At 36.9% G+C, this 18,526-nt stretch overlaps 1 long non-coding RNA gene across 1 annotated transcript; it reads left to right on the forward strand.

The window, feature by feature from the left end:
* The first annotated feature begins 483 nt into the window (after window positions 1-483).
* On the forward strand, window positions 484-10,798 carry LOC147654159 (uncharacterized). Its single transcript, XR_015284562.1, has 3 exons — window positions 484-697; window positions 4,572-6,253; window positions 7,343-10,798. It is a non-coding gene; the product is annotated as an uncharacterized LOC147654159 (long non-coding RNA).
* The last annotated feature ends 7,728 nt before the right edge of the window (window positions 10,799-18,526 follow it).

Here is an 18,526-nt window from a genome sequence, read left to right on the forward strand (position 1 = left end):
CATGCTTATATTATATTAATATTTTTCTATTTCTAATTTTTTTGAAAGCTTTAACTATTTTTCCTAGAGGCTAGATGATACTTCAAAACATATTTTCTTCTGAAAAAATAAACTATATGTCACACGCTCTTTGTAATTTTCTTTTTCTGACTTGTTATTAGAGGCATTTGCATGAAGAAAAAAACAAAAAGGAGCTTTATTTCTGTGATTTTGTGTTTGTTCTTCATTTTAAACCATCATCATCTATGTATAACAGCATAATCTTGTCTACTGAAATGAGGAATTCTATCAGAAATGTTAGGTTGTTCTGTTATATGAAAGAATAAACCTTAAGCATAGATAAACTCTGAAAAGTGGCAGACAAGGCAGGGAGGGAGGTGCTTCAGGTGTGGCTTCTCTGAGAAGTTGTCAGAAGAATCCCAGATGTCCAACAGTCAGTGCCAGCTGGGTTCAATAAAGACCAAGCCCATCAGCCACAGCAGTAGCACCACTGGGATAGCAGAGTCATTAAAGAAGGGGAATGCTAAGCAAGAGCAAATACCAGACAGAGAAAGGATGAGAATATGTGATGGAAACAGCCCTGCAGACACCCAGTTCAGGGGAGGAGGTGTTCCAGACTAGAGATCCCCCTGCAGACCATGGTGAAGACCATGGTGAGGCAGATGTGCCTCTGCAGCCCGTGGAGGTCAACAGGGGAGTGGAGATCCACCTGCAGCCTGTGGAGGAGACCCCACCAGAGCAGGTGCACACTATGGAAAGCCCACACTGGAGCGGGCTCCTGGCAGAACCTATGGATATGTGGAGAGGAGCCCATGCTGGAGAAGATTTGCTGGCAGGACATGAGACCCTGTGGGGGGACCGTGCTAGAGCAGCCCGTTCCTGAAGGAATGCACAGCATGGAAGGGATTTGCACTGGAGCAGTTTGTGAAGAGCTGTAGCCCATGGTAGGGATCCATATTGGAGAAGTATAATTTCCCCCTTGATGAGTCAGTCTTTTTTGTGAGACTAATTACTGAACAAACTCCCATATTTCAATCCACAATCATTTGTTGTATTTTCTCCTCCATTTTGTTGATGGAGGGGGCCTGGTAGAATGGCTTGGTGGCAAGTTGGTGGCCAGCTGTGGTCAGCTCATTGTAGATATTTTGGTATCAGTAGATATTTTAAACTCAAAAATTACATAGCTCAGTATTAAAAATCCATTAGGTATTTTTATTCTTAAAAAAAATTACATTAAATTTGAATGTAGTGTGTATTTTGGATACAGACTTTTAGGCTATAGTTTCTACTTCTTCAAGATAATCTTTTTAGCTAATCTTTTTTATCATACATACCTTGTTGATAATAACCATCTCCTACAACAAAAATGCAAACAAACACTTTGACATTTTGCCATCTTTTCAAACCTGATTTATAATAATTTCTTGAACCTAGTCATGAAATGTGTAGCTCAGACTATTTTCTTGCTTGTTATATTCACTGTAGCAAAATATACTTGTTAAGCTTAACATGGTAGCTTGAGTTTCATAGAAGTTTAGATATTCCCTAGTTCAAAATGTTTCAAGAACAAAAGCGTGGAGGATATCCTTATAAATTGAAAAGAATGTTGTAATTCCACACTCTGAATTATTTTAAAATTTGCCCAGAAAATGGATAGTTGTCAGCAGAGGGAGAAGGAAGAGAGTCTTAAAAAATTTCCTTCCTTTTCTCTTGCAGGTAGTTTTGAAAAAGTTTTGGTCACCACATCTTTACAGGTAGATGGCAGAATGTTCAACAGATGAGATGCTTAGACAAATCAGGAATGTTAAATGTGCAGTCAGTCATTGGCTACATTTAGAAAACTCAGGACCTTAGGATTTTACTTGGGAAATTATTCTGTGGAATTTGTGCTAACATTTCTCCGAGGTATTAAAATCTACAGGATATGGTTAATAGCTACTGACCTTCTCATCACCACCTATGATACACATAGCACTTCAGTATTTCAATGGAAGTCTTGCAAAGTCTCTGAAGGCTAATAAATACTTTCCAATTCCTTGGGTTTATTTGTTTATGCTGTTTTAAATAGCTAGAGATCATAAAACATAACCCTTCATTCTCCATACCTTCATGACCTTTCTGAATGAGAACTGCCATAAAAGAAGAAGCTACAGCATTTCAAATCTTTATGACAGTGTCTGGCTGACTGTTCTTTTAACAGCTTGCTGGTTTCCTAATGATCCCTCTTTCTGTTTTATTTCTTCAAACCCATTTATTCCCAGGTTGGTATTATTTGCCAAGGACATACACTCTCTCTTTGTACAATATGCCTCCTTTCAAAATACTGAATGAAATTATAAGATTTATTAATATTACTTCTTACAATAAATATATTTACATGTATATAAGGACTCAGTAGCAGTCAGAGAAACAATTTCAAATTGTTATTGTGAAATATTACTGCCCAAAAAATTTGGATGTTCAACCACTTATGTACAAGATATTTGATCTTTATAGAAGAGAAATTAAAAATGCATTATAATCCATACTCTTATGCAATAGTTGTAGGCAATAGTGGGACACATCAGGTTTACTAAACTGAATCTACAGTTTGAAGACACAATGTCTCTCTGATTGGAAGATCAGCACAATATCTAGCAAAACCTGGAATATTTGAAGGACTATGTTATCATGCTAGAGAAACAACCTAGTAATGCTGTGGTAACTTTCTTTAAGAATAAAGGTACAGCAAGGTTTATAGGAAGGAAAAACTTCTTTAATTAGACCACATGACACTTTTAGAAAAAACAAATGCATAAGCTGTTCTTTAAATTCTGAAAACTGGCATGTTTGAAAGCCTGTCAGCCATTCAAGCTACATCAGCTAGTTTATTAAAGCTCATTACCTTTGCAAAGACAAAATGAAGCATAGGTCAAAGGCTGATAACATCTCAAAAGATGGTATTATATACTTATGGAAGTGTTGGCTGCATTTATTATTTTTCTCTGTTTATACCTATTTTTCAACCAGCTTCCTGAACTGCACGATACTTCTGCAATCATTTTTGTTTCCATTCAACACAGAGGTAACGTAAATGATGTCAAGGGCAGGGAAAATAAGTGGGTTTGCATTATAAATGCTACAATTGCCTTAATGAAAAAATCTCCTTTCTAACTCTTTTCCTCTCTCTTTCATCTCTGTGAAGAGAAAATACCATTCTATGACTGCATTATTATTTTCTAATGCATATGAAAATGACACCCTGATTTACTTCAGATTTTCTAAAATTAATGAAAAATAAACCCTAAATATATCAACATACATGGAGAGAAAATATTTTCAAATTGAAAACAAAAAAAATAAAAAAGTGTTTAATGATTCCTCCACTAGAGAGGACATAAAATTGTACTGGGTGGAAGAAATAGGTATGCAAATTACACATGCATAACTGGATGCCATTTACTTTTAATGTCTGACCTCTAATTTCCAGAAACAGTCCATTTAATTAAGGGATGTTATTGTTGTACTCCTCATTAGATCCACACTCTTAAAATAACGACTGTTCAGAACCTGATCTGCTAGACTGAGCTTCCCATTTGACTTCCTGCTTTCCAGAACTATTTGGTCTATTAGCCGTTCACAAAAATCCTGATCCATTTTAGGATATTGTCCTAAGGAAAGGTGAGGCTCTCTTACAGGCAAACAGAAAATAAAAGCAGCTAAATTCCTTTATCTTTAAAATACTTTTTCCTGATGAAATCCCCCAATAAATAGTACTAGCAACATTAACAAGAGGATGTTTTAAAATATGAAATGAAGTATTTAGTTCAGAATAAAATGGCGCACACATCACATCACATTTATTTGGTCTCATCACACTTATTTGGTCTCAGTGTGTCTTACATAAGATAATGAAGCAGGGAGATCCTAGGACTATAAAGCATTCATAATGAAAGCATTTCATTTCAACCAAGTTACTCATTATGTGACAAGCAGTAGAGATCAAAATAATACTTCAATGACGTCTTTTATTTGTTGGGTTTTTTTTTCATTCTGTGTGATGAGCCAGATAATACAAGTCATCACTACTTATTCAGTACATAGGAAAGCAAGAAAGGACACCTGGAAATTTTTAAAAAACAAAAGATGCACACGCATCTTTTTAGGAGGTCATTGTATAGAAGGGGGGAAACCAGTACCAAAATTATTCATTTTTTACATGGGTTTTCATATTACTTTCTTCATTTTCTGTGTGGATTTACTGTACTGCAAATTTACCTTTCCATCATCATAATCTCCAATTGCAGCTAAATTTAAACACTCTTAAAAATTATTCTTGCAGTCATTTCTGTCTGAGTTTTCTGGCGCTTAATTCTAGAGGCTCATCCTGAATTCCCACACTGACACTAAGATAGAAGAAAAGGTCATAAGAAGTAGTTAGCATGGATTCACCAAGGGAAAATTCTGCTTGACCCATCTGATAAGCTTCTATGATGACATGGCAAGACAGGACAATGAGGGGAGAGCAGTGAATCTCATCTATCTCAACTTCAGCAAGGCTTCTGACAATGTTTCCCATAATATCCTCTTAGGTAAGCTCAGCAAATGTGGATTAAGTGAATGGACACTGAATTGGAACCTGAACTGACTGGATGGCAGAGCTCAGAGGGTTGTGATCAGCAGAGCAGAATCCAGCTGGAAGCCTTTATTCAGTGGCATTCCCCAGGGATCAGTACTGAATCCAGCTTTATTCAACTTGTTTATCAATGACCTGGATGAAGGGATAGAATGTGCCCTCAGCAAGTTTCCTGATGATATAAAACTGGGGGGAGAGGCTGACACACCTGGAGGCTGTGCTGCCATTCAGTGGGACCTTGGTAGCCTGGAGAGTGGAATGGAGAGAAACCAAATGAGGCTCAGCAAGGGCAAGGGTAGGGTCCTGTACCGGGGAGGAATAACCAGCACAGGCTGGGGCTGACCCACTGGAGAGCAGCTCTGCTGGGAAGGACCTGGGAGCATTGGTGGATGACAAATTGACCATGAGCTGGAGGTGCCACTGTGGCCAGGAGGGCCTGTGGTATCCTGAGGTGCATCAAGAGGACCGTGGCCATCAGGCTGAGGAAGGTGACAGTGCCCCTCTGCTTGTCCCCAGTGAGGACACATCTGGAGTCTGTGTCCAGTTCTGGGCTACTCAGTACATGAATGACAAGGAGCTACTGCAGAGGGTCCAGCAGAGACCAAAAAGATGATGAGGGGCCTGGAAGATCTTTTACAAGAAGAGACTGTGAAAGTTGGGCCTGTTTAATCTAGAGAAGACTGAGAAAGGATCTCATCAATACATGAATATCTCAAAGGCTGTTGCCAAAAGGAGGACGCCAGACTTTTCAGTGGTACTCAGCAACATAATGAGGAGCAAAGGCCATAAACTAAACCACAAGAAGTTCCACCCCAACATGAGGAAGAACTTCTTTACACTGAGGGTGGCAGAGCATTGGAACAGGCTGCCAAAGGAGGTCATGGATTTTCACTCTGGAGATATTCAAAACCGATCTGTATGTGCTCCTGTGTAATGTACTTTAGGTGACCTTGCCTTGGCAGGAGGGCTGGACTCAATAATCTCTAAAGATCACTTCAAAACCTAAAAGTTGTGTGATTCCATGCAATGATTACTTCAAGATAAATCATCCACTTTATTTTAGAGATTACAGATATTTTGCTATTTTAAAATTTTCTACGGAAGAGTTATTGTTCTGAGTTGGAAGAGATCTAGAAGGCCCATCAAAGTCCAACTCCAGACCTTTTACAGGATAGCCCCAAGAGTCATAGCACATGCCTGAGAGCATTGTCTGAATGCGTCTTGAACTCTGGCAGGCTGGTGCTGTGACCACTTCCCTGGGGAGCCTGTTCCAGTGCCTAACCACCCTCTGTGAGAAGAACTTTTTCCTGATATCTAACCTAAACCTCCTTTGACACAGCTTCATGTCATTACTTTATTCTCTTAACTACTAAGGCAAATCTCTACTCTTCCACAAACCCATACAACCCAAATAGAATCAGTGCCTTTAAACCCATATGACAAGTCTGTTCTTCGTTAGAAAATGTGTAGAATGATTGCTCTGTAGGTCTAAGACAGGTAGATCTTGAGTTCCCATTTCTATGAAGAAACAACAGACAGAGAGACTACACCACAAACACCCTGCAGAAGACAGAAACCAGTTAGGCTGGAAGCTATGGGAATGTAGTGGTTCAGACATACAGAGAATTCAACAGCCTGGTGAGTAGGTCAAGCGTTTATCCATACCAAAAATGAATTACAAATATTCAGCCATGAAAAGCATTTTTGAATTATGACATACAGTCTGAAGAATGCTATCCCATTCTCTTCAACATCTATTGTATTTTCATGAGTGTAATCAAAATTGGATTATTTTAGGGTATATACTTTTATACTCTGATTACCAATAGAGAAAATGTGTAGAAATAATTTATCGTTTACAGTGAAAGCTTAACTACAGGACCACAAGGGTCTCTGCTACTCTTCTTTATGTACCTGTCTACATATTTTGTCATTTCATCCTACCATGGACATCACTGCATTTTGGCAGCCCCCACAGTAACAATTCACCCTCCCTCTGTACTCACAAGGGTATCTAATTAGAGTTGTTTCATCTTTATGTAGTATCTTAAAGTATGGGTTACCACCAGAAAAAATAACTTTATCCTTCTTCTGAACGGAGACCTTTATGAATCTCAATCTGCTAACACTTACCATTTTGTCTCTGTATCAAGTCTAGTTTCTGGTTTTGCAACTTCATCAAAAGTAAAAATAATAGAGAGAGATACATTCAAAGTAAAATCATGTACATTAAAATATGGCCTAGAGTGAGACATTACAAAATTTCTCAGGAAAAATTTCCACATTCTTCAGGAGATGAAGTGAATAGTGTTGTTAAGAAAAATTCTCCAAATCAAAGTTGTCTGTGCACTATAGCTCAGTATCCTCAGATCTGTTTTCCCCTTTGGTTCCAAAGGCCAGTGCCCCCATGATCCTCACTAACAGACTGCACCACTTTCCAACATGATTCACCACTTGTATATGTAATTCAGCTGTATTAATATCTCGTTCTTACAGTTGCAGGAGATACCTTATGTCTTCCTTTCCTTAGAGGGAGAGAATAATGGCCTTTTACCTCAGTTTCTAGCCAATTTTTGCATAACATATCTCAGAATATCACTTAGAACATAACTTTTTTTCCTTTCAAGAGCAGAAGAGTAATATATTCTTTTATGTTTCCTCTATATGAATGATAATTTGTTCTCTGCATGGACCTCTAAATTAATTACGAATCCCTGGAAAAACAAGTAAGTGTGCATTATTAAAAGATATGTAATACAAGTGACCATGTAATTACTGGAGACACTAAAAGATTCTGCTGAGAATAAGCATTTGAAGAAAGCCTGTGGGGTCTACAAGAGATCCTATCCTAATAGACACAAAGGAAGGCAGAGGCAATCTATCATGCCCCATAGCTTTGAAAAACTGGTAATATTTGACACTGAGGTTATGACACTACAAGGGCATATTATCAAACATTTTAAGAAGTGTGATTTAACACAGCCCTAACAGCATCCCTACCCAGTGCTCATTTGTACTGCCTAGCTGCATCCCATGACATCTCTGATCATGTCATCAGCGAGTCAGATAAAAGCTCTGAAGACATTGAACATGCTGAGATTAGAGAGATTAGAAACAGATGTGATGCACCAAATATTGAGCAATATTACATATTTGACTGATTGTTGAACTTTGTTCATGTACAGCCAAGTTTCTGTTGCATTTCCTTCTCCTCAAGATTTATGTCCTTATTTGCATGTTAATGTGCTTTGAGTCAGAGCAGATACTCAGAAAGCAGATATGTAATAAAAACCCCTGTAAAAATAGACCATGAAATGCACTCTATGCCTGTTTGTGCAATCTGTAATAATGCTACAGACTACACTCATAATAAGATTGATATTAGATATATTTTGAATATGACAATGCATAACATGAAAGGTAGTTCGAGCTCCTTCTAATCTCATTCTCCCTTTCTCAGTAAGAATCATGAAACTCAGACTTGGCCTTTTAATGGGTTAGATATACCTTATCAGAATATTTAAAGTGCTCTGCCAAAGCCAAATTTAAGAGGCCAGGTAGTACTTCATGAAGAGAAACTGCATAAAATGTAGCTGAATAAAAAAGATCTTGACAAGAATATGTTTCTTGTGGAAGAATATTAGGTACAAGATTAGGACAAGAAAATGGGATGTCAGGAGAGTTTTTATATTTGTTATTCTGTAGGATAAATGCTGAAGGCATATCAAGAGCATTTGATTTATTCTTTTGAAAGGAAAGAATGGGGAAACATTCTTTGGTGGGGGGGAACAGTTGTTTTTGTCTTGGCTAAATATAAAAATTACTTCCAAAACAAACAAATTTCTTCAAATGCCAATCTGATAAGTACACTGAAATTACTTTTAAACTTTTCAATGTTAATTTATTCCCCTTTTGCCTCTCACAGATCAATTACATGTCTAGTTTTTGTCTGTTGTTTAATTAGATTTAGGCTTCTCAGAGTGCACAGAAGAAAAAGCAAGATAGCTAAACTGGTCTGGCAGAACAGAAGAGGCATTCAGTACAGCTGTGCCAGAGTCTGGAGTTTCATTCCTTGTCAGATTTTCTTTTTGTGTACTTGTACAGACTGAGAGGTTGCCCTCTAAATGCTAAATTAACTCTAGTAGAAGACAGAGCTGACTGTAACCATAGCAGAACAAGAGTTCTCAAGTTTTTTTTTTAAATGGAAGTTTCTATTTGCAGAGGAGAGAATGTTTTATTGAAATTCTCCTGCTATTCTTACAATAATTGAAATAATAATCAAATGTAATATGGCCTTTAAGGAGCTGGAAAATTTGCTAATGGAAAAACACTTTTTGGTAAGAATATGGTGATGGGTAAACCTTTCCAGACAGTAAAATATATTCTACACACAAATAAATCTTCGGGATTACTTAACCTATACTCACTTTCAACCAAAAATGTTAACAAGTTAATTTCTTTAGTTCATTGATGTAAAAGAGGCCTTATTCCATAAATGGAAATATAAGAATTGCCAATACTTTTATAAATAAACTTGGGTTCTCATTCAGAGAGAGGGAAGATTTCTGAGCTTCTGGAAAACAAAGTCACCCAGGAATCACAGTCTTAGGAGAAAATTACTATTCACTTTGAAATGACCCATGAAAATATTGCAGCCAACATGAGTTCAGGTAAATCAACAGAAAATAAATTCCTTCCCATTCCATCAAGAAAAAATTCTGCTACTAAATATCAGATTCATAACATTCTCAGACCCTCTTTCTGGGTTTTGTCATTAAGATCTTATACAAGAGAACTATTTTTCTATATGCCCAGGAAATATCCCCATTTAAGTTTTCTGATGAATGTTTTTATCAGGTTACATGTAAACAAAGGTTCTGTTTCAGCCTCAGGAGAGAAAAGTTCTGCTCATTTAGGTGCTTGGAGCTGTCAAGAAGGTAGATTAGGTGCAGCACACAAAATGAATTTTTGAAAGGATCACTAGCTAAGAACAAATGGTAGTCATTAGAGAAGCCTACAGCCTAGTTCAAAGAATCTCGTTAGGCTTCGTCTGCTGACAGGCTCATCAGCTGATTGCAAACAAAAGTTGTTCACAAAAGAAGAAATTGTAGCCTAACCATGAAGAAATGCCAAAAATTCTCAGATTGCCTTGTGAAAACCCACACTTTTCATCCATCCTTAATACTGGTTTCAAAGCATGAACTTATTGGCAAGAATTTTGTGGACTGCAAAAGAGCGAAGCCTAGAGTTGTTAGGTTTCATTTCCTTTGTATGTGTGGCCAAGATCCCTTTATCTTGCTCTAGGACTGTTGAAGCATGTCAATATTATAGGTATATGAATCTTGGATTGCTTCTGGAGATGTTTCTATTAAGTTTTCCACGGAGTGTGCTGGAACAGATGCACAAAGGACCACTCTTATAAGTATGTTGGCATACTTAGCAGAGTAATTGATTCAACGCAGAAAACTGTTATTTGACAAATGCCCGGCTGAGATAGCTGCTTCAGGCTGTACTACTTTCAAACTAACAGCTTTTGTACATTTTCTGCAACTGTCTGTATATTTTGCTGCTAATGATTCATATATGTATCAAATACAATGCCTAAGTCTTTTCTGTTGACATTGCCAACTTGATTAATCAAGTCTTGTTGATTTTTCAGTCCTTTAAGTTTTGCCTTAAAAGAAGTCAAGTTTGAACTTTCAGCTATAGATTCTTTCTCACTAAATGTCTCAGGAAGAACTTCCTCACAGTCTCAGCAAGCCAGCACTTCAGAACACACTGGAAACTTTGGTTCAAGACTAGAAAAAAATCATGTAATTATATTCCTTTCCCAACTTTTCAGATTCTTTTTTCACCCTTTATTATTTTCCCCAAGATCCAGAAATACCCTCTGGAACCTCAGAAGTGAAATTTGTATCGTATTGGTGCTGCTAGCAGTACTAAAACACAGGCTTTGAAGTGGGTTTGCTGCTCCTTAGAAATGAAGTTTGTCCAGCTTGCCTTGCTTGAAATAATTTTGACCAATCTGATGCTTTCCTCTAGTTTGTTTAAATGTAGCATTTTATTTTCCTTAATGAACAAGTAGATAAACCTAATTAATTTTCCTTTTACCAATCTCTGTATGGTGTTAGAACAATTTTTTAAAGGCAGTAATTAACAGATCCTAAAAAGTGAAACATTCATGTCACTGAGATAATGATAGAGTGCAGCAGAATATGGGCCTGGTATGCAGCAAGGACCTTGAGCTAGGAACATCCCTGTAAAGGGGTTATGAAACCAGGATGACAAGAATATGGACGCTGGAAATCTAGAAACTGGAAGTCTAAAATGAACTTGTAGACACGAATCTTGGTAAAAGAAGATGTAGGGGTAAAAAATAAGAAACAAATAATTTACATAGATAAAAACACCATCTAAAATAAGTTCTGATACAATGAGACTTTTCAGACCAGTTAGCAAGTAAATAAACAAGATCCCAAATGGCTCCTAGAGTACAGAAGAAAAAACTATCATGATCATACTTCTCCCAACAATGGGTTCAGAATTTTGACAGCAGACTGTACACTCCACACACATACAGAATTAAATCATTCATCTTAGGATTCAGAAGAATACTGGAAGAGTACATCACCAGAATAAAATCAAATAAGCAAAGAACAACAAAAAACTACCTACTGGCACCATGTTTGGACTGCTGTGTCCAGTTCTGGGCTCCGCAGTACACGTACATGGGCCAGGAGACAGGACTGAGTTTGTCAGGGAGCCTGAACATGTTGAAGCATCTGTCCTGCTAGAAAAGACAGAGAGCTGTGACTGCTCAGCCTGGGAAAGACTCAGGAGAATCCTACACATGCATATAAATACCTCTTTAGGGAAATAAAGGAGACAGACAGAACCTTCTCAGTGGTGCTCAGGGACAGGACAAGAGACAACAAGAAAAAATTGAAGTACAGAAAATTGCAATTAAACATAAGAAAAAATCTTTACCATAAGGGAGACACAGGTTGCACACGGAGATTTTGGTCTCCATCCTTGGAGATACCCAAAACCCAATGGGACATGGCCATGAGCAACCTACCTCAGTCTGCTTTGAGCAAGCCAGCTGGACTAGGTGCTCTTCAGGGGTGTTTTACTAACTCAGCCATCCTGTGATTCTGCAATCATGTGTGAATCTATGATTCTATGAAAAGAGGATGTGTGCATACAATTTGTAACATTTTTCTTTCTATATGACTTCTTTTTTTATTTTTTTAATATTACATCTAGACTAATAATAATTCACTGATGAAACTGTTTAGATGCTAATGATAAATTAGTTTATATGTAAGGTGTTTTTCTTTTCCTATAACAAGGTTTTGAGCATTTCCAAAGTGCAAATGTAGTGTACATGGAGTGTAGTCAGTGACTGGGCATGTATTCACTAAGAGAACTCATTTTTTTAGGGACTCGTCACTTCTTCACTTCAATAGAGTGATTAAATCTTATTTTTAAAGGGTTATGTTTTAGCTTGTTGGAGGTCAGTCCAGTCACATAGACTGTTCCAGCTCTAATACAATGTGACTAGCTGACAAAGAGTTTTTAGAAGTTTGCTACCCTTATTCACAACTAGAAACAATCATGGTAATTCTCAGGTTACAGTAATAAATGGAGCATACTTTATTAGGTTTATATTGCATGTGCAGTAGACACAGCTACTTGGTATTTTTTTGTGGGAAGTTTTTTTTGTTTCTGTGTGGTTGAGGGTTTTTTTCTTTTTGGGGGTTTCCTGGCCTTTTTTACTAGACTTGAAATAGCTTTCCACTTTATATTTTGCAGGGCTTGGGTTTTGCTTTCTCTATTAGCAGTAATAGTGCCCTAGTCCAGAAAACACAGCTGTCGATTACTATGAAGCAGCTCTGAGTTGCTGATTATTGCCTTTGGCTAGAAGGATGGGTGACACTGAAAGATCTCATAAGATCCTCAATGAAAAAATAAACACAGAAGAAAATGAGAACTTTCAAGTGCCACAGAAAGAACAGAGAACTCAGTGGTCAGGAGAAACAAACATTTGCAAAGCCTCAGAAAGAGACGATTTTAATTAAAACTACTGTGTCCTATGGAATAGAAGTTGAAGTCACTCAATTGCTTTTTGATATTTACACAAAAACCAGATGGATTTTGTAGCACAGAAGACATCAGTAGACTGCAATGAAAAATGGGAATCTCATAACAGAACTTAGATATGAAAAGCTCTTTCTGAAAAGTTCTGGCCAGCAGGTATTTTGTTGTGAACTAGCATTAGCCTCAAAGTGAGAAGCATATATAATTTCTGTGTCATACTGACTGCTATAACTCCCCCAGCAAAAAAAAATAAGAGACAAAGTCAATGAGGATGAAAAAAGAACTGCAAATACTTATACATCTTGTAAAAAAACAGTCTGGAATTGTTCCACTACTAAAGACAACAGAACTGATCATAATTGGTAATTTCTGATTGAAAAGGTAATGTCATTATTTTGTCAGTTTTTCGTCTGTTCATAATACTAAATTACACTTGCAAACAGGGAATTATTTTTCTGGCGCAGACCTTTTTATTTGTAATGTTTCATGCATGCATTTTAGATTAAAATTCATATTTTCTGGTTAGCAGCAGAATGGATATACTTCTGTGATATAATATGTAAGTGTACAAGCCATAAAAGGGCTTGTACAGGAAATGTGGTACTGTGTAACAACAATGATTCTAAACCCTGGTGCTTCAGTCAGCAACCAAATACTAAAATCTGAAAAAAGAGGAATTGCAATGTTTGCTTGGGGTTAAGTGGGACAACCATCTGGTTTTAAATATAGAAAGACAATGAAATTTCCTGTTTATATTATCATGAAAGCAAAAGCAGCTGCAGTGGAACCTGCAGGTAGGATATTTCAGAGAGACTAACCTGCTTGTACAGTGTTGGAGTGTTGCAGACAAGTCTCCTGAGAATAAAATCAATGCTCATGCAAAAGCAATTTCTGACTCAGTCAGTTTCATCCTGGATAAAGCCAAGCAATGCTCAGAGTACTTGCTATTGCCTCTGTCAAAAACAAAGACACTGAAACTCATAATTAATCATTGTGTTTAATGAAATATTACATGACACCAGCCAGTCACAGCATTAGGCAAAGAAACCAGTTTTGGCTTCTTTCATTCTTGGCATTTTTGTTACATCTCATCAAAGGGACCCAATGTCTTTGCCCTCCCTGTCCTTCTGTTACAGCTCTCATATTGGGTCTCCATGATGAGAGTCATACTCCAATAAATATCTGCTACTCCTAGCTGAAGAATAGTGTATCACATCACCTGTCTTCCTGTTAATTAAAGGGGATCCTATTGTGACATTTATACAGCAGATTAAAAGATAATGTAAGAAGAAACGGCTTTTGTTAACTTGCAGCTTCAACTCAGCTCCTCACCATGGGAATTTTCTCTAATTCAACTGTTTTACATACAATATAGCAAGAATAAGTGAGCTGTAAGGGAACAGTCAACTGACACGACAACTAGTGGATTACTTACTGAACAGGGAGCCTCCCTAAGAGCTGGCCAAATGGAAAGAGATCCAGAGCACTCTCTTCTCCTGCATTTCTCTGTTAAGCCCCTGAATATCAAGCAAATTTGTCCATTGAAACTACTGCCTACGGAAGTAAATTTCCAGGACTGTTCTCTGGCATGCAATAACTCATAAATAACTGCCCACATCACATATTGAATTCATAAGCCTTTGAAAATAAGACAACCTCAGTAAGAAACTTTTTCAAATGCCCCTAGTCATTTTGAATACTAGAAACTGTAGAAATTTAAGTGTATAGGAGCATTCTTTCACTGACACAGTTATTTACAATAAGAGCTGGTGATTACTTTCAGAAGGTAGAAACCAATTGAACAGATTTGGTCTAACAAATTCCCATGGAATAGAGCAGGAAAACTGGGTACTAGACTGATTATGACTTCTATTTCATAAGGGATAACCTTTCCTCTTTCTATTGGTAGTAGTCTGTAACATCATAAGGAGTAAAAATTCTGAGGCTAGGATAACTTAGCTTTAGCATGCACTTTTAACAATGTGAAAAGCAATGAAGTCATATTTGCCAAGATGTCTATTTCATATACAGAGCATAGAAACCCATCAGTTTCAACCTTTTCGAGAGTTTTCAATAAATTGAAATTATATTGAATTGACTTATAAGGTTCTCAGTTTTGCACTTAAATATGTAGAATCTCTGATTTCTTTAAAAACAGTGAAAATCAGTAATTGAAACTGAGAAGTTGGCTTCAAAATTCTTTTCTGATGTATTGAGACTGCTCTGTAATGTTCAGTACACCACAGCTCCTAAGTGTGTACATTGTGAATCAGACACTTTCAGATGGATGGAATAAATCTGAGAAGAATATTTTTATGAGTTCTTGCATGTTTTCCTCCCAGATTCCTTCTGACCATAAGGACTGTCTCAAGACAAATTACTTTTTCCTGCCTTCCTAACCACTTCTATAGTCTTACTTAGCTCAACATACCAGAAAAAATGGATGGACTAAAAGATACATTGCATCTATAGATGCAATACATAGATTGCATCTATAGGAATATTTCTATGGCTAACGTGGCTGATATTTTTCCTGTTCTGGCATGACACACTAACCCCTTCTCAGGTTCCCAGAGATGTTTGTACTCTCAAAGAGTTGATAGATCTTCAAGGTCCACAGATAACACAGGCAACAAGCTGTGCTGATGGCTTTTGACATTGTAATTCATCAGATGATCAAATCTTCATTTGAAGCACTCTGAGAACTACTTATATAGTGACAGGTATTCAACAAATTCTTCCCATGTCAAGTTTGCACTGTAACCACAGAACTCAAAAAAAAAAAGGAGATATTCATCCCAAGGAAATTTTATGATCATACCTTGGTACAAGTCTCTAGTTCCACTTTAAAAGAGATTGAGGTCCCAGTTGAAGATGGGCACCTCTGGCAGTCTCAGAAAAGGTTTTTAGTTTCTTGGAAATAAGAAAAAATTTTTTCTACCACCAGCATTTCTTCCCTGCTTTCTTGTGGTTAATCCATAAGTGTCTCATTGGCAAAAAGTAAGGCTCCCATGTTTATGTATCTAATTCCTGAGAACTCAGGCAGGGATGCAATGTACCTAAAATTAGATTTTGCTACCACAGATTCCTCTGGGAATCTTAACTTTAATGCCTGCTGCTGCCCGCTTCATGACATGTCTTTTTGGAGATTCACTGGATGTCAGTGGGACCTGTCCCTAGAGAGCCTGGCAAACCACCAGAGAGTTCTATTTTGTGCCTCTCTCCAAGTTTGCAGATCAAGTTCATGGCAAGTCATCCTAGAATTAAAAATAATTATCCTTATTGCATGATATTTATTACAGGTTCAAAACAAACATGTAAATGCCAAACAATTTCCAGTAGAGCAGAGTAGAAGTCATGACCTGTTTTGGTTTGGGAGCACACTTGAACTATCCATTTGCAGTGCATAAATTGCAAATCTCTGATGCGGTATTGACTGATATAATCAAGCAGATTTTGTAGTGTTCCCTAATATTTCAGGCACAGCTGATCTTTACTGAATGTTCTTAAGTATTCAAAAAATTACTGAAAGCCTGAATGAATGCAGAGTAGCACAAGTATTCCCCATCAGATGGTTACCAACAGTGTGACAGATATATTAAGCAGAGATAATTACTGCTTATAATCCAAGAGACAGGATTTTTTTTGGTGCATATGTTTGTTCATGCAATGATTACCATGTATAAGAGCAAGTATACAAGGCAATAACAGATTTCTTCCCTTTGGGAATGTTTGTGAGTCATATTATAATAAAAAATGAGTTCTTTTTGCACATGTACATAAAAATGCCACTTATTATGTAAATTCAGTCTGCCTGGCATTAACTTACCTCCGTTATTGAAAAACACTTCAACATAAGGCCCCCAGGTCCACACTGCGGGGGTGCAGTTGAATGACTTTCCTATCACTCACATAAAAATAAATTAATTAAAATGGAAGTGATCATGAATCAAGTCTATGAAGAAATTGTTATCCACATAAACTGTCTTAATATAGCCTAATTTATGCAGAAAGTCTATCTAATTACCATAGCACATTGAGATTTCTGGGATGGCACAAACATTCAAAATAAAGCAAAGTGATTATCTAATTAATGTTTAATTGTAACTACCAGTTACTGTCCATCATTGTCAAGTCTCTGGGTGCATACGCCTTCTTTTTTCTTGTCCAAACATAAAAGTTCCAAAGATTTACAAAAGGGTTTGGGATTTTTGGAGGGTTTTTTTGGTTTGTTTCATTAAGAGCACAAAGGAAGGCAAGCTCAGAGAAAAATTAAAACCTTTGTTCTGCTAATCCACAATTCAGGGACATCCCACATATTTGGTTCCGTCTCATCTTTGGAGTGGAGCTGTGCTTTCAAATTTTAAATTCCTCTCCCACAGGATTATTTAGTTCCTTCACTAAGAATTTCAGAATAAATTTTAACCTTTTTTTATTTATTTTTAAAATGTGATGTCATGTTTACTCTAATTAAAACAACTTTACACTCTAATATACATGAAATATGAATCTAGGTCTTCAAAACAAAACAAACTTTATTAAACAGTAACTTAAACATCTTGGTAGAACCATAAAAAAAATCTTAAATTTCACTGACTTTTTTAATTGCTGGGTTTTATTTTAATTATTATCAAATATTTTATAAGGGAGAATGTGAAAGAAATTTTGGTTTAATATGTTATAAAATACATCTAGGCTGGTTTTATTTAATTCATTAACTCACTATAATTAATAACATTGGTGGCTGAGTCACAACTCTTGAGACAAGTGGTAAAAAAGAGACTCACGAGACAAAAGTAGAATTCAAGGTTCTATTTCTGGCAAGTTCTTGGCTGGTTAATATTAATGCTTCCCAGGTGTTCAAGTTTTATTTGTTATAAATGTCTGGATATGGCTGAACTGCTGAACAGTGCTCTGAGGCCTGTACTTTAGGAGGATTCAAAAACTGCATTTTCCTCCAGCCTAGTCAGGCAGATAAGAAACGCCCCACACAAATTTGCAGTTAGCACCAAACTGAGGACATGGTGGGTCACCACCTCATTTTAAAACACTGCCAAGAATGCACACCTCAGTTGAAGGAGATAGAGACTTAACCCTCTTCTCCATGACACTGTTCATATCCATTGCTCCAGTTCACCAGAAGGAAAGCCCAACACGTAAGCCCATGAGTTGTTCTGAATTAGGGAATTTTCCATACCCCTCTCATTATGTCCCACTCAGGTGCAGCTGTTGGCTGATTTCTGGGGTGTCTGCTCAAAGGGATCTTATGCTCATGCTCATACAAGTTGCTGCGTAGTCATACCAAAAGTCCATCTAGCACAGAAGCCTGCTTGCTATGATAGCCATGAACTGATACTCTGAGAAAAGTAACACAAAAGGTGTGTAAGGCTTTTCTTTAATACCTTCCCCATCTCAACTATTTTCAACATAATAAAATTAATTAGTTTTACCACCTTTTAGATCATTGTCAGCGTTGTCACTTTTGTGACTGTAGATTTCTTAAAGAAAAAATTACATAATTTTAAAATATATACCTTACAGAGTTAAGCCATTAAAAATAGAAAATAAAATCCCAAGGGTTTTCCCAGTGAGCCCCTCTTGAATATGTACATTCTGATATGTTCATGTCCATGCTGCACTGCAAAATGAGTGACAAATGGAAGCAAGCAGTAATTATTCCTCTGAATAAAGGAGTAGCTCGAAGTACATTAATAATTACTGAACCATCTAATATTTTACCTACATCAGGTAAATTAAGAGCAAGGCAAATTACTAGGATGTCTCCTCTATAATCAAGAAGAATATTTGGTG

Source organism: Cyanistes caeruleus, chromosome 3, assembly GCF_971803275.1.
Source record: "Cyanistes caeruleus chromosome 3, bCyaCae1.hap1.1, whole genome shotgun sequence".
Lineage (NCBI taxonomy): Eukaryota > Metazoa > Chordata > Aves > Passeriformes > Paridae > Cyanistes > Cyanistes caeruleus.